This window comes from Microcebus murinus, chromosome 15 (assembly GCF_040939455.1).
Source record: "Microcebus murinus isolate Inina chromosome 15, M.murinus_Inina_mat1.0, whole genome shotgun sequence".
NCBI lineage: Eukaryota > Metazoa > Chordata > Mammalia > Primates > Cheirogaleidae > Microcebus > Microcebus murinus.
The window spans coordinates 70,042,738-70,059,650 of NC_134118.1; the positions used below are offsets into that span (position 1 = coordinate 70,042,738).

Sequence of the window (16,913 nt, forward strand, 5' to 3'; positions counted from 1 at the left end):
GGGCTGTGAAGGGAGAGCAGAGGTTACCGAGAGAGAATAGCAGAGACTGAGTGTTTAGGAAGCCTACAGGGGACTCAATGAACACGCTTTCAGCTACAAGGAAGAGAAACTCTGAACGGGAGTGGCTTGAACAATAACCAAACGTCTTCTTTCCCAGGACAGGACGGGGGAGAGGTGGAGCGGGTTTTGCAGTTGGTGGATTCAGCGGCTCAACCGTGTCCCCAGGTGCACTTGGGTCCTTCTTGCTCTGCTGCCCCCAGTACCAGTTTCCTTTCAAGCCTGTGTCCAAAATAAATAAATAAATAAACGTTTATTTCTCTCTCACTTAAAGATAGCAGCAACTGGGATTACTGGGATTACTGGCGCTCCTGTCCACACGGGCAGAGAGCGAAGGAGAAGCAGCTCGGGGACTAAGTCCTGCCGTTCGGTCCCGTCGGGCCACTGTGGCCAAAAGGCTGCGTGGGAGCTGGCTGCCAGCGTCCTTACCTTCGGTTTTTTTGCAGGGCTCTTGCATGGCCAGCTGGAATTGCACTGCTCAGCTTTCCCAATAACTGGGTGTGGCCTTGTGAGTAAGTGTTAGCAATGAGAGGTAAGTGGAAGTCATTTGTGTAATTCCGGGCTAAATCCCTACCGGGAAGGATTATGCCCTTCCTTGCTCCTCCTTCTCCCAGCCGCTGCAATGTGACAGTCTGCAGGTGTGTGCTGAGATGACAAAACAACGTGGACCCTGACTGCCTGACAGCCCGTGGACATCCCCCTCCTCACTTCTCTTAAATGAGAAAAACAATGCACTTTGATTTTGTTCAAACCACTAGTCAGGAATGTTTTCTGCCACGTGCAGCTGCAAACTCATACCCTCTCCTTAAGTCCTTGCCCAGGCGGGGGAGCCCGGCGGGGGCTGGTTGACTTACTCCAGTCGGTCCTCTGCAGAGGATGTGGTTCCGGAGTTCCCGAGTGACAGCGGTGGGGTGAGGGACGGCCACGCAGAGTCAAGGTGCCGTCAGGGAGGCAGGGGTCGGGGGGAAGGTTGCCGAGTGACTGGCCTGCCGATCGAGACCACGACAGAGCTTATTAGCTAGCCAGGCGAAGAGCCGGGGACGATCGAGAAGGACTGAAAGTGTGTGCTGGGTCTCCGAATAAGATGAGCCTGGAGGTGGATATGTTCAAAAAACAGAAAGAAAGTCTGGGTGACAAATGACGGGGGGAAACAAGAAGAAGGGTCAGATGAGGCGGGGCCTTATTTATTGCTAAACTGCACATCCGTGTTTGCCCAGAGCTGTCCCGGTTTACCCATGTTCTCCTGGAAAAAATTGTAGCAGCAGTACTTTTCACTTTCAGAAACGTCCTGGCTTGGATCAAAAAAATTCTCGCATTATACTAGGAAGACAGCTCACGTTAAGGAATTTGGACTTTATTCCAAATACAGTGGGAGTTGTCTTTTTCCTCATTTTGTATTGGTGTGGCTTTTACAGCTGGCTCAAACTTTACCTTTTAGCTACTCCCTTGTCCAACATGGAAAATTCTTCCTAAATTGCCTCCAAAGGTTATCCAGCCTCAAAAGAACAGATGGAAGCTCATCTCTGCCTTTTCTGAGTCAGGTGACGTTCTCTGTAAGATCGCTCCTCTCTGCCTGGCCTTCTTATCCAGCCATGCAATCAGGGCAGAAGTTGCGATCTTGCTACGTTGTGATAAACTATATCGCCGTGTTTTAAATATTCTAGCTTGTGGCACTTCTTCCCAAGTCTTTTCTAACTTATTTTGCCTGATCTTATATCCATCCAGTCTGCTGAAAATTCACCTGCCATCTGCTTTGTGATTGAGCAAGATACGGAACCTTTCCCGGGGCCTCTTTCCTTATTTGTAAAATGGAGCTATTGATACTGTTGCCTCACGTAGTGGTCTGCTTGGGCTACCGTAACAAGATGCCACAGACTGAGTGGCTTAAACAACAGAAATTTATTTTGGCACAGTTCTGGAAGTCTGAGATCAAGATGCCCTCAGGCTCAGTCTCTTCCTGGTTTGTAGGTGGCCGCCACCTCCCTGTGCCCGCACATGGCCTTTTCTCTCCGTGCACACAGAGAGACGGGGCTGTCTCGTGTTTCTTCCTCTTCTCATAAGGACACCAGTCCTGCCCGATTAAGAGTCACTCTTGGCCGGGCGCGGTGGCTCACGCCTGTAATCCTAGCTCTCTGGGAGGCCGAGGCGGGCGGATTGCTCGAGTTCAGGAGTTCGAAACCAGCCTGAGCAAGAGCGAGACCCCGTCTCTACTATAAATGGAAAGAAATTAATTGGCGAACTAAAAATATATAGAAAAAATTAGCCGGGCATGGTGGCGCATGCCTGTAGTCCCAGCTACTTGGGAGGCTGAGGCAGGAGGATCGCTTGAGCCCAGGAGTTTGAGGTTGCTGTGAGCTAGGCTGACGCCACGGCACTCACTCTAGCCTGGGCAACAAAGCAAGACTCTGTCTCAAAAAAAAAAAAAAAAAAAAAAAGAGTCACTCTTACGATCTCTCTTAACCTTTATTGCCTTTTCATAGGCCATGCATCTCCAAATACAATCACATTGGGGCCAAGGGGTGAGGTGACAGGTGCAGGCAAAGGGAGAGAAGACGCCAGCAAGGTACCAGAGGGAGAGACATCTGTGTCACTCTGTGGGTGATCTGAGCCACGGGCAGAAAGTACCATTAACGAGAGTGTCCCAGACTGGTTCTGGCATGTGAAAATGGGCTAACAAAACTTTCATAGAGAGACTTGCTTAACAGAGCTTAAATTCCTTTGAGATACCTAGATTGCAAGGAATGGGATGGGCTGAGGCCCTCTGCTATGCAGATGAGAGCTACTGTTAGGAACTAACTCTTAAAGGTAATAAACCTCCCTGGGGTCCATGTACTGGTGAAACCTGGGGGACCTTCTTGCTATTATATTTCCTTCTAGCTAAAAAGCTGTTTACCATTTATGTGAAGGATATGAAGAAAGAAAAAGAAGTGGCGTGGTGCAGACAGATCTCAGAAGCAAGCTGTAGTCTTTAAGAAAAGGGCAAGAAGAAGCAGCTGAACCAATACCAGAGATGCTGTAATAGCTGGTTTTGATAACTGTAGCTGGACAAGTGCATTAAAATGCTATGTAAATTAAACACTCAGCAGCTTTGTGGCACAATGAAAAATAGTAGGCATCATCAAAGCATGTTTACCAATATAGAAGTATACAATATCTGTATGGCATGTTCATTTGGGATTCAAAGAAATAATCTGAGGTAGGAGGTTGTAGAAAATGATACCTCCTTTCTAACTTGTTGCATTCTATTATCGATATTTTAAAGTTTTTGGCTACTTCATATGTTTACCATTTTGTGAGTCATTTTGCTGCTCACTTGCATAGTGCATTTTCAGATGTTGACTAAACCACTACTATTATTTTAAGTGGAGCTATTTGGTAAAGACCTCAAAACAAGAAATATCTATTAGTGTCTGTCATTGTTGCCTAAGTAAACCCAAATATTTAATGATTTCAAATGATTTAAGGTACCTTTTTAGATAATGTAGTATAAGAGTAGCTAAATTGGCATTTTTATTTGTAGTCTACATTCAGCCCACACAATGCTTTTGTTCAATGTGTTATCAGGAGTAAATAAGATAATTTGGAAACTATCATATGTATGCTAACAGAATTATTCTTCCTAAAGAAAACAGCATATTATTAGACTGGGCAAAGCAAAATATAACAATTTTTCAATTAAACCAGGCACCTGAAAGATCAGGAGTCTGTTTTATAGGCCACGAAACACTGGTGTGATGTTTCCACTGTGTTTTTCTTTCTAATCTGATTTGGGGTTGTTACGCCAGAGGGGATTTGTCTCTGTGGAAGACTGCTTTAATGAAGACTTGTTCATCATCTGTTTTATTGCTGCCTAACACAATAATTTTTGGTAACAAAGAAGAGAACCTGTTAAAAAGAAAGTTGCACAGTTGCGGGCAAAATCTGCATTACTATTCAAGGGATAGAGCCTTCTACTGGCAACTCTAGTAGATTCTCTATTCAGAAAGTTGCTTTGGACGATACCAGAAGGACCAATGCCAGTTAGCCTACTTCTGGAAACTCGTCTACTGAAAGATTAACAGTAGAAGCTAAGAAAGCAGAAAGCCCCGAACTCCAGCATTCGGAGTTTGCTGACTGTGGTTAGTGTATGAACAAGTCCTCTGAAAAGATTTCTCACTGCCGCTGATTTATCTTGGAGTTAAGTTATTAATATTTGAGAACCTTGTGGAAGTACAAAAGAAGCATTTCATTAATACTATTGGTCATTTTTAGATCTGACACACTATCAGTTAGTCTCTTATGCAGCAACCCTATCCAGTGAGCTCAAATAATCAAGGATAGTTTTGTTGAAAATCTTTTTAATATCTGACTTTGCTGTAACTGATTTATTACTGAAGATAATAGTGCAGATCTCAAATAATCACTATGCATAAGGAACATTCTAAATCAAGCATACACAATTCTTTAGTTCCTGCATTTTTTTTATATTATATTTCACTGGTCAGTGTGTATTATTCAGTGAAACACTGAGTACATTGATGATATTATCAACAGAACCTAACCAAGAGTGAATATTTTAGATCGTTGATTATGGTGGACATCTATCATTCATGAAGACATTTTTTCAGTGATTTCTCCATGTGGTGATAGTTCCCCACATTGTACATTCTGCCTCCCCAAAGCAGAATAGACAAAAACTACGTTCCCACCTCTCCCCCTGCACACGGTACTAGTAGATTACATGCACGTGACTTGCATTTCACCAATCACACAGGGTTTAAATGAGCCTTCGATTTGACTGGCTACATGAGAAAACAGTGACCGTATTTGCAGGCTTGAGTGTTTCTGAGTTTAAGGATAAGTGAAGCGCTTCTGGAATCACAGCAGAAGAGAGCAGTTTGCGTGGTCATTAGTGGTAGCAGCATGTTCTATCTGTATGAACATGCCGACATATCTGTCTGGCATGTTCACTTGGGATTCAAAGAAATACTCTCAGGTAGGAGGTTGTAGAAAAAGATGCCTCCTTTCTAACTTCATTCTAAGTTAGATTCTAAGATCAGCGGTTCCCAACCTTCTGGCACTGGGAACCGATTTCATGGAAGATACTCTTTCCATGGACTGGGATGGGTGGGAGGTGGGAGGGATGGAGGGGAATTGTTTCGGGATGATTCAAGAGCATTACATTTATTGTGCACTTTATTCCTATTATTATTACATTGTCACTTGCCACTTGTTGATGGGGTTTTGATATGAGTCTGCAAATGATTGATTTGTTCTGGTCTCTGTGCAGTCAAACCTCTCTGCTAATGATAATGTGTATTTGCAGCTGCTCCCCAGAGCCAGCATCACCGCCTCAGCTCCACCTCAGATCGTCAGGCATTCCATTCTCATAAGGAGCTCACGACCTGGATCCCTGGCAGGCACAGTTTACAGTAGGGTTTGCGCTTTTATGAGACCCTAATGCCCACCCCCCTCCCACCCCCGTCCGCACTGATCTGACGGGAGGCGGAGCTGAGGCGGGGATGCGAGTGATGGGGAGCTGCTGTACATACAGGTGGAATTTCCCTGGCTCCACCGCCACTCGCTTCCTGCCGTGCAGCCCAGGTCCTAACTGCGGGCTGGGGACGGCAGTTCTAGATCACAGCACAGGTGTGTAGGTCTGGAATCAGATGAGGCAGCCTCTCTCTTACCAGGCCCGGTCTATGGCGTGGTCTTGGGAGGTGTCCCTAAGTCGGCCTAGGTTAGGTCCACCTGTGCTTCCGGTGATCGCGTGTGCTTCCTAGCATCCCTTAGGAAAGCCCGTTCTGCTCAAACTAGCTGGCAGTGTGTATACCACATGGTAATCAGGAAACTAAGTGAAAAAGAATTGTTAAGCCAGAGCTTTATACAAAAATGTTTCAGAAAGTATGTTTTAGGTTACTGCAAAACTACTCTAAAAATAACTCCTAATTTTTATGGAGCTGTTTAATTTCTACTATCTTTTATTCCACAGTCATTCAGAAATGCAGACTTTCTGTAATACCTATTTAAAAATGACTTTTTGTGGCATTAGGCTTATCAGTATAAAATTATTTTCTGGAATATCAAGCCATTATTGACTTCCGAGCCTGTGCTAGTGCATTATAATGAGCATGAAGCATGTTTTCTTACTTTCAGTAATTCCGTTTACAACACTGAAGCTCAGATTAGCTACCGCGTGCCAGATGGCAATGGATTGGCAATTATTTATTAGGCAAACACCATGTAATATACAGAACTAGAATATGTAACATAATCATCTGTGACTGTGTTTTTCAATTCCTACTGATTACATATTTCTGTGGGGATAATTTCTAAAATGAAGCCCAAATATTATTTCACAAGATGTTTAGAGAATTTCTTTTCTTTGTACTTTCTTTTACACAACTGTATACAAACTTTCCAAAGCAGTGTTGAATTCAGGTGCTCTAAATTTTTGTGCTATCTTTTTGGTGTTGTTCTTTGATGCCTTCCTTTCTCTCACTATTCAATCAGTCACCAAGTTCTGTCAATTCTAAATGTATCTTGCTTTTCTCAGTTTCTACTCCCATTAGCTCAGTCCCAGCCACCATCATCTCACTGGTATTACAGTAATAGCCTCCTAACTGGCCTTCTGATTCTGTTCTTGGCCTCTCTAAATCTAAACATACCAGGTAAAGTGATCCTCTCTTGCTTTTTATTAAAGTCTTGCAGTAGCCTCCCATTAAACTTAGAGTAAAATTCCATGTACTTATTGCAGTGTTGCAGTTTGGGTTCCTCGGGAAGTCAGCATGTGGGAGATGGATTAGGGAGCTTCAAAGGCAATTCCAAAGAGCACCCACAGCGGAGAGCAGTCAGCGGGAAGCGCCATCAGCAGTTGGGAGAGTAAATGCTTCCGTTTGGAGGAAAAATCCAGGCTGTGCATTGCAGGCTCTGTACGTGGTCCCTGCCCACTTCTTCAGTACAGCCACGCCACACTCCCATTACTCATGCTTCAGGCACCAGGAAACCCAAATCCCCTCCCGCCACAGGATCCCTGCACCTTCCCCCCGCGCCTGGAATACTCTTCCCAGCCCTTCACCTGACTTGCTCTCTCAGTCCTCAGCTCTCTGCTTAAATAGTGCTTCCTCCCAAAAGTACCCCCTTGTTTCCCTAATTGTGGGTCACCAGTGTTACTCTTCATCACAACACTGCATTCATTTCTTGCATTGCACTCATAAGTCTTTATTTATCTTTCAAATTATTATTATGTGACTTCTTCGCAAGTATATATAAGCTCTACGACAAAAGGGAAATCAGCTTTGCGGCTTTCTAACATGGTGCTGGCACATAGTAGGCACTTGATAAATTTTTATCAAATGAATGAATATAAATCTTCAGCACACATTTTTGCGTTATGGAAGCTTAATGATTGTCCAGTTCAGACTGATCAAATTGCGTATCAGTAAGACAGTAACAATGATTTTAACACTAATCATGTGTCAGAGCATCCTTAATGTTATTACTAAAAAGGCAAAAGTTATTACAGCAAACTGGCTTACTAGAAAAGCACAATATTGTTACCACTCATTATAACAATGACTAAATAAAAAATGGAGCCCTTCTTGCTAATGGGTTATTCAGGGACAGGACTGAAAAGACAAAAGAAATGGATTGCAAAGAGAGCCTGACGTCTAGGCATGGGGTTACTGGAAGCGTATCTGGTTGAAGAAAATTTAAATGATAATCACCTTACAAGATTGTATCACACAATTATAAAAGGCCCAAACAGAAATTTGATTAGGGAACTTCTCAGACATTTATTGATGAAACAGATCAACACTCCATTAAGACAAAATTTGTTTTGGCCAAGCTGGATGTGAATTGATAAAGTATGTTACGAGATAAAACTGAGTAAGCAAAAAGCCTCTAGATTTGATATTTATATATAAAGCTTCTAAAGTGGCATGTTTGGGGATATTTATTTCAATTAAACTGCCACTAAACATAGCAGCCTCTTGTTTCACTGAGACTTGATTCTATGTTGATTCTTTGCTGTCAGTTTATGAGGATGTATTTTTATATCTACATGCCAATGTGAGAGAGAAAAAGGGGTTGGAAATAATATTTATGATCTGTGACTGTCCAATAATTATCATTTTTACTAGTCACAGTAGTCCCAAGAAATCAAAGCTACTCTTTTTATTCTTAACTTTTTACAAATAGTATTTATTTTGTTTGTTTGTTTGACTATGGGCCCAATGGTAAAATTTCCATTTAGTGTTTGAGCCTTTTGATTCTCTGTTGCTTTAAGATGTAAGAATGTAACTTCCATGAGGACAGAGACTGTCCTATCACTGTATTCCCAGTTAACGCGCAGAAGACCCTTAATGAATATTTTTTGATTGAATAATGAACATCACAGAGATTCAAGAATGGAGTTAGATCAGAATCCTTCTATAACAATAAAGGGAAATTTCATTTAGAGACTTCTCTTTTTTCTGCTTTGTTTTCAGTGCTACTCAATCTAGCAACAGAAGACTGAAGTGCAAAGAATCATTTTCTGACTCTTTATATATATTGTGATTGTTTTTTAAGCTCTACTGAGAATCAATGCTGATTTTCCTATCCTATGTATTGAAGAAAATGATTCAAGTGTTTTTAACCCCCTTTCTTTCAAAGGACTTGGGCATAACCATGTTAATGAGATTATTGTTTCACCGAGTATGTGCCACAAAGCTTTAATTCCTTCATTCTTCTGCTTGTAGAATGCACTTGAAGTGTCAAGATGATACTGAGCATGGTTCCTCTCCTATTCTGCCAGTCCTTTGAGGGCTCCTACACATTCCCACCATCTAACATGCCTCTTTTGAGGGGAACGCATCTTCTGAGCTGATGCGTTTTCGAGGTACAGAGACTCAGTTAGTTGGTATCTCTCTCCGCCTCCGTATCGACTTCCCCTCTCTCCTGCCCCGGCAGCAAGTGCCAAATCTGATCCACAAATGTGTGGAGAAAAATCCGGACGTGCTCACCTCAGCTTTTCCGTTCTGCATTCCCACCTGGCGGGAGCTAGCGCCTCACCTGGAGGCGTCCTCCGCTGTCCCTCAGGGGCAAGCCCTTCCCTGGGCCAGGGGCCACCCGCTTCCGTCCAGCACCGCCTGCCACGGAGGGGATGCGTTTTCCTGATTGTTACAGTAAACGTAAGAGTCAAAGGGAGGGTGTCCTGCACCTATTGGTAATAAAGGCGATATTTAAACCTTCATCTTCCTATCTGTCTTCTTTCTGTGGGAGGATAAAAGGTGTTATTTGCTGGACTCCCTGAAAACTTGACCATTTTGTAACATCACCCCAGATATCTGAGAAATAAGTTGTAAGGAACGAAACCCAGCATGGAGTGATCAAAGCCTGGGCTTGGGGCTTGGGCTTTCATGAGTGGGCAGGGATGGTGACCAGGTGCCAGGGCTGCTTAACCTGTAAAGATGCCAGATACGGTAAATTCATTAGCACCAAAATTGAACTCTTTCTGTGAAATTTCTTGTCTTTAAGTTGAAAATTGTTGATGCTGTACAGTTGGCATCTTTTGACAAGACAATCTGGTGAAGATAAAACCCACATTTTTTCTGCATCCAACTTCCTACTCTCAGATGCTATTGAATTTCTGACTTGGCTTTTGGAAATACTAATACTGGGTTGTAAAACTGTGATTTTTTTCCTGGGATAGGTGCCAGCAGCAGAGAATTGGCTTGTTTTCTGTATTTGTTGGGTAAGGGGCCAGGGTTGTTGATAATCTCATATGTCCTACGAGCTCTTTGAACTTCCTGATAAATGAGGAACACCAGAGACCTGGCATTGAGCTAATGCAACTTTTGATGCCCTAATGAGATTACAGTCATTCGACTGAGAGCCAAGGCTGCGTCTGTTGTAGGAATCCCAGCTCCGTCCTGTCCCCGAGAATTCCTCTGACTGAGGCTGAGTAAGAAATTAGGGAAGTCATATTTGGATCTTCATTTAGCTTAAGAATTGTTTTAGTTTGGTAATTCACAAGAGCAAGTGAATTTGGTTTTAGACTCCAACTCCTTTCTATATTAACATGCTAAAGGATTTTTTCCCTTTTTAAAAAATTTGAAATTCAACAACATCTGGAAAAATTCATAAAACAAATGTGTATTTTAGCAAATTATTATGAAATGATCGCCCAAGTTCAAGAAATAAGACACGGCCCCATACCTTTCGTTCCTCTTGCCCCCCAAAGATGACTACTAAGCTGGTGACCACTATTATGCTATTAGCACTGAAGCAAGTATCCCTAGTCACATGGGTCACTTTCACCTTTATATCAGTGGGTCCCAACCTTTTTGGCACCAGGAGCCAATTTCATGGAAGACAATTTTTCCATGGATGGGGGACGGTGTGAGGGGGTACGGTTGGGGGAAGGGGTAGAGCTCAGGTGGTGACGTGAGCGATGGGGACGGGGAGGGCCTGTAAATACAGATGAACTTTCGCTGCCCACCCCCCACTCACCTCCTGCTGTGTGGCCTGGTTCCTAACAGGCCGCAGATCAGTACTGGTCCTTGGCCTGGGGGTTGGGGACCACAGCTATATATGAATTTTATATAAATTAAATTATATAATACTTTTTTTATTTGGTATGGGGAAATCATTTCCTCAACATGATGTTTATGAAAGTGAAACATATAGCTGCACTTTGTTTTCATAACCAACTAAGTGCCCGGGCCTGGTTCCCCGACGGTTTGGCTAAGCTGACGCCAGATGGTGTCTGCTGGGCTGCTAAAACCGTTCAGCCTCGGTGCCAGCAGTGCAGACTGAAAGTGGACGTGGCGCCTCCACTCGGTGGATGGAATTCAGTTACACCCTCGTAGCTCTGGCCAGTACAGTGCTCCTTCTGATGAACCTGGTTATATTTGTTATATTTGATCCTTGGGCTGTTGCCAATGACCTAGCTGTTGGGTCTGCCACTTGGAAAACTGAAGACTGGCAAATTAAAGACTGGCACTCCTTGTTGGGGCCACAAACTATGGCAACAAAATCACAACTACCAAATGAGCCATCTGTGTCACTCATTTAGATACCCATGGTAAGGCCCATTCGGATGAGACCAATGAGATGAGGATGACTCAAGCTGCTAACTGAGTCTGCACCACCCTGTTTTTTGCAAATATTGCAAATATCGCTGCTGAAATTCATCATCACACCGGACATGGCCACATACCCACCTTCATAGACTGGGGTTGAGCAAAGGAGTGTACACTTTTGCTTGTTTCAAAATATTAAAGGGGTTCAAATGTTTTTGTTACACGGATAGCTTTTATAATGCTTTAGTTAGGGCTGTTAGTGTGCTCATCACCCGAATGGTGTTCATTGTACCCGTTAGGTAGGTTTTTACCCCTCCCCTTTCTCCCTTTTGATTTCCAGTGACTTTTTTTTTTTTTTTTTTTTTTTTTTGAGACAGAGTCTCACTTTGTTGTCCAGGCTAGAGTGAGTGCCGTGGCGTCAGCCTAGCTCACAGCAACCTCAAACTCCTGGGCTCAAGCGATCCTCCTGCCTCAGCCTCCCGAGTAGCTGGGACTACAGGCATGCGCCACCATGCCCGGCTAATTTTTTATATATATATCAGTTGGCCAATTAATTTCTTTCTATTTATAGTAGAGACGGGGTCTCGCTCTTGCTCAGGCTGGTTTTGAACTCCTGACCTTGAGCAATCCACCCGCCTCGGCCTCCCAAGAGCTAGGATTACAGGTGTGAGCCACAGCGCCCGGCCTCCAGTGACTTTTACTTCCCTCTATGCCCTCTTGTGCCCATCAATTAGTTCCAACTTATTGGAGAGAGCGTGTGGTGTTTGTTTTTGCATTCCTGAGATACCGCACTTAGGATAATGGTCTCCAGTTCCATCCATACTGCTACAAAGAGCATTACTTCATTCCTTTGTATGGCTGAGGAGTACTCCATGGCATACATACACCACATTTTGTTAATCCACTAATAGGAGTCTGCATTTTTGTTTTTTTGTTTTTTTTTTTTTTTGAGACAGAGTCTCGCTTTGTTGCCCAGGCTAGAGTGAGTGCCGTGGCGTCAGCCTAGCTCACAGCAACCTCAAACTCCTGGGCTCGAGTGATCCTTCTGCCTCAGCCTCCCGGGTAGCTGGGACTACAGGCATGCGCCACCATGCCCGGCTAATTTTTTATATATATATCAGTTGGCCAATTAATTTCTTTCTATTTATAGTAGAGACGGGGTCTCGCTCTTGCTCAGGTTGGTTTTGAACTCCTGACCTTGAGCAATCTGCCCGCCTCGGCCTCCCAAGAGCTAGGATTACAGGCGTGAGCCACAGCGCCCGGCCGGAGTCTGCATTTTTGATGCAGAGGCTGTCACTGCCTCACACAAGTGGCTCCTGTCAGATGACTCATTTGTCTCCCGGTGAGTAAGGCTGCATGTCACGGGGTGCACCTTTACCCATTCCTAGCACACTGACTGCATCAGACTTTGACCCTCTCCTGGAGATATCAGTGGGTCATGACTCACCACCGTTAGTATTTTTTTCTGTTTATGAAATTGTTTTTCCAATCTGTCTTAGTCCATTTTTGCTGCTATAATAGAATAATGCAGACTGGGTAATTTATAATGAACAGAAATTTATTTCTCACAGTTCTGGAGGCTGGGAAGTTCAAGATCAAGACGCCGGCAGATTTGGTGTCTGGTAAGGGCCCAGTTTCTGCTTCCAAGACAGCGCACTTGAACACTGCCTCCTCCAGAGGGGAGAAATGCTGCTCCTCACATGGCAGAGGAGCCAAAGAGCCAAGAGAGAAAGCCCCCTCCTGAAAGCCCTTTTATTAAGGTATTAAACCCACCAATGAGGTTGGAGCCCTTGTAGTCTAATCACCACTTACAGGTCTCACCTCCCAATATTGTTACATTGCCAATTAAATTTTGACATGAGTTTTGGAGAGGACAAACATTCAAACCATAGAACAATCCAATCAGCTAACCTTTGTGGCCCTTGAAACTAATCCGTGACACGTATTCAGCTTTCTGGACCATTTTCAGTCTGACAGTGGTGTGGTTTTTATCACAAAAGCAACTCAACAGTCAGTGGTTAGACAAGGGATTTTTTTTTTTTTTTGAACGTAAGGTGACAGCAAAATAGACAAGGGATTTGATGGACCCTCCATGCTCCCTACAATCCACAGGCATCTGATGTTGTTAAGCTTTGGAAAACTCTGGATCAATATCTTTCATTGGTTTTAGAAAATTCTCAGCCATTGTCTTTCTAAACTTTGCTCCTGATTGTTCTTTCTTTTCTATCTAGGACCTCCATCAAATATATGTTAGAGTTTATAGTTTTGTCTTATATTTTTCTCGTCCTTTCTGCTGTCTCTTTCATCCTGGATAGTTCCTCCTGACTTATTTCAGAGGTACTAACTTTCAATTACATCTCTCTGCTGATACACCCATCCATGGAGTTACTACTTTTAGACACTGTTTTTCAGTTACAGGATTTTTTTTCCCTTTTTATTTTCTTTGCTTTTAAATCTGTGATGTCTTTTTTAAAGATTCCAGTTTTGTGCTGAAACGTTGAGGTTTGGCTTTTATCTTTATGAACTTAGTAAAATATTTAGTAAAATACGTATCCTTTTTCTGAAAATTTCACTACCTGGAATACCTGTGAGTCTGTATCTGCTGCTTGTTGTTTGTGCTGGTTCACATTCAAGTTGATTATCTTTTTGTGTGTTTCCTTATTTTTGAATGAGTGTTATACATGTTTGAAAAATATGTATAGACATAATTTAAGGCCTAGAGTATTACCTTCCCACAGAGAGTATTGTTTCTTTCTCTCAGATGCCTACGGGTACCAGCAATCTCCAACCACCTTAAACCGACTTCAGAGACTGAAATTTCCTAGACCATGTAGATTGCAGTCATTGAAAGGGGCCAGTTTACTTCTGGTTCATTCTTACTCTTAGATCTCAGCTCCTTTGCACGTCAAGCCGAAGTGTGCAGCACTTGATTTTACCATGGTCCCCAGTCTTGGTCGTCCTTGTCCTGCAGCTTTTATTTCTCCTTTCCCCAAAAGACTGTTAGAAGGACTGCGATCCCTGCCATCCCTTCCTCATAGGGAAAGTGTTCCTGGGCAAAAGTGGTCCCAGATTCCATGCTCTCCTTTCTAGATTTTTCTCTTGTCCTGAATTCTTGGTACAGAGATTTCTCACTTTCTATATAGCTTGTTGATGCCATTAGGAACAAGGTTTTTAATATTTCATCCAGAAACTTTTGTTGTCTGCAACGGGAGGTTTGTTCTATATTTAACTAGCCTGCCATTGCCAGAAATGAGGATGGATTTATTTTTTCAGTGTAATTTTTATTTTATTGTGATATAATTCACATAGAATAAAATGCACAGATTTAAATGAATATGTAATGAAGGTTTATTTTTTTCCCCAAAACTGTATCTTCCCATGTTACTATTGTTCAAATAAAGACAGATGATGTTCCCATTTTCCTGGAAAGTTATCTCATTCCCCTTTCCTATCCACCTTCTACCTCACCTACCCCCAGAAATCAGTCTTTTAATTTCTAACATCATATATTTATATTGTTGACCTTAAACTTCATATAAAAGAAATCACATAACATGTACTCATTTGCTCAACATATGTATTTGAAATTCATCCATGTTTTGCACATATTAGTAGCTTATTCCTTTTACTGTTCAACTGTACTACCTTACATAAATACACCATTGTTAGTTCATTTCTCCAGTTCCTGTTGATGGCAATTTCAGTTGCTTCCAGTTTGGGTTCATATGAATATATTCTTTATGAACAGTCTCAGGATTCATCCTTTGAATTTTAATTCTTCATGGTCAATAAGAGGCCATTCACATTTAAATTGAAGGCATAAGCTATATTATTGGAATTTTTTACACTGAGCTACACAGCAAGCTCCATAATCCAACTTAGTCTTCATCAGTTGGCTTTAGCTGTTGTATTTTTTAGTTATTTGAAATTGTACTTATTTAGCAAATTCTTATAAAATGCTTAGTATGTGCTAGACAGTGTTCAGAACACTTTGAAATGTTGACTTGTTTAATAATCCTGACCACCCATTGAGGTAGTTATCATTAGCATTCGCGTTTTCCAAATGAAGAAACGGAGGCCCAGAAAGGCTAATTAACTTTCTGGGGTTGCAGGACTAGAAGTAGGAGAGTAAGGATTCACACCCAGAGACTCCGGTTCCAGAGACAACACTGCCTCTCTGGAGATATTCCTTTGTATGGGAGCAGGGAACACCTCCAACACAGAGTCACCCACCTAAGGATAAGTAACGAGGCCCGTTAAATACACTGCAGGTGTTCTTTACAGTCAGCCAAGTTGTACAAATATTAGGCAAATACGAAATGTGCTTGTGTGAGTAGGAAGGTTGTTAAGCAGAAGGGACACACTACAAGTAAAAGATGGGGAAAGCACACAGTTTAAATACTCATTGACCCCCATCAACTCCTCACTAACATTTGCTCACTTATTCAGAGAGTGATCTTTCGTTTTCTCCGGCGTAGGAGTTGTCAAATTCATGAGACAAGCATATGAGGGGATAAAGAGTGCCCTTAACTTGCTGGTGTCCCCAGTGTTCTTGTGGGGCCTGCCTTCCCTGGCCATTTAGGAAAAATCCTGATCTTGCCTCCCTGTGCCTCAGTGTAGCATGCATTCATCTTTGTCCTTGCAAAATGTTTTCAAAGCCCAGGCTGCCTCTGGTGATGTTACAGACGAGGCCAGGTGGGGGCGCTCCCCAGAGGACACTGCCGTGAAAGTTTGATGAGCTGAGCTTGGAGGCAGTTACCATGAAAACATAAAGTCAAAATGTTAACTGGAAAGAAAAATTGCGGCATGGGAATTGTTCACACAGCAAGTGAGAAAGACAAGGAGAGAACATAAATGCGAAACAGATGCTGAGGTTGGGGGTCAGATGAAGGCTCCTCTTGACTTTTTGTTGATTTCAAATTCTGAGCGTTAGATAAAAAAAAAGAACAAAACTAATTGCAAAATTGAGAGAAAATCTATTGTTTAAAAAACTGGATGTTTTACTTGCTCTGAGCCCAGAGGGATTCTGCTGGTGTCGAGTTTAAGAGGGAGAGCACCGTGGTTATCTGCTTGCTCAGGGCCGTATGCCCAGGGCCGGGCAGTGCCCATGCCCGCCGAGTGCTCAGGAAACGTGAGAGAGTGAAGGAGCCACATCTTGACTTGCAGAGCAGCGGGCTGTGGGTCTTTAGGAGCAGTAAGCTGGAGCTTTAGTTATTACTGGGGCAGGGAGGAGGGGCCTTGTTTATTATTTTAGAAATGGCAATAAAATCAGGGGCTCACCATTGAGGAGTTGTCTTTAAAAGGAAATTGAACAAAATGCAGGGCAAATCCTCATACACCCTTACAAGTCTGCGATATAAATGTTACCCTGTTTTTATAAGTGAGAAAACAGGCTCCTAGGGATTATGGAACTTGCCCACGTTCACACAGGTCATAACTAGAGTAACTGGGACTTCTAAACCGGTTCTTCCAAAGGCCTTGCCCTGGCACCCTCTGCCAACATGCGTGATTATCCCGGACATACGTACTCTCATGTACAGATGCTCATCAGAGCAGACGCCTGGGCAGTAAGGTGGCCACTGAGGTCCCATAGCCTTTGTTCCACTACTGACACCACTTAAGCTAATTCGTGGGCTGGATTAAGGTCACAGTGATATGAAACAAAAGCGTTTTGCCGTTGCCATTCTTATTCTCGTCACCATTCTTATTCTCGTTGCTGTGATCACATCTTCAGGTAAACTTTCGCAGTTCCAGAACTGTGGTTTCTTAAACCAGGAGCCATCAATGCCAGTGTGAGATCAGCTTTAT

General features: G+C 43.0%; 1 protein-coding gene across 1 annotated transcript in view; it reads left to right on the plus strand.

Moving 5' to 3' along the window:
- The first annotated feature begins 573 nt into the window (after nt 1-573).
- ASB5 (ankyrin repeat and SOCS box containing 5) overlaps nt 574-16,913 on the plus strand; it is a 68,151-nt gene continuing 51,811 nt past the window's right edge. Inside the window, exon 1 of the mRNA XM_076010712.1 lies at nt 574-589. The gene's annotated coding sequence lies outside the window, so the exon portion shown is untranslated. The remainder of the gene's footprint in view (nt 590-16,913) is intronic.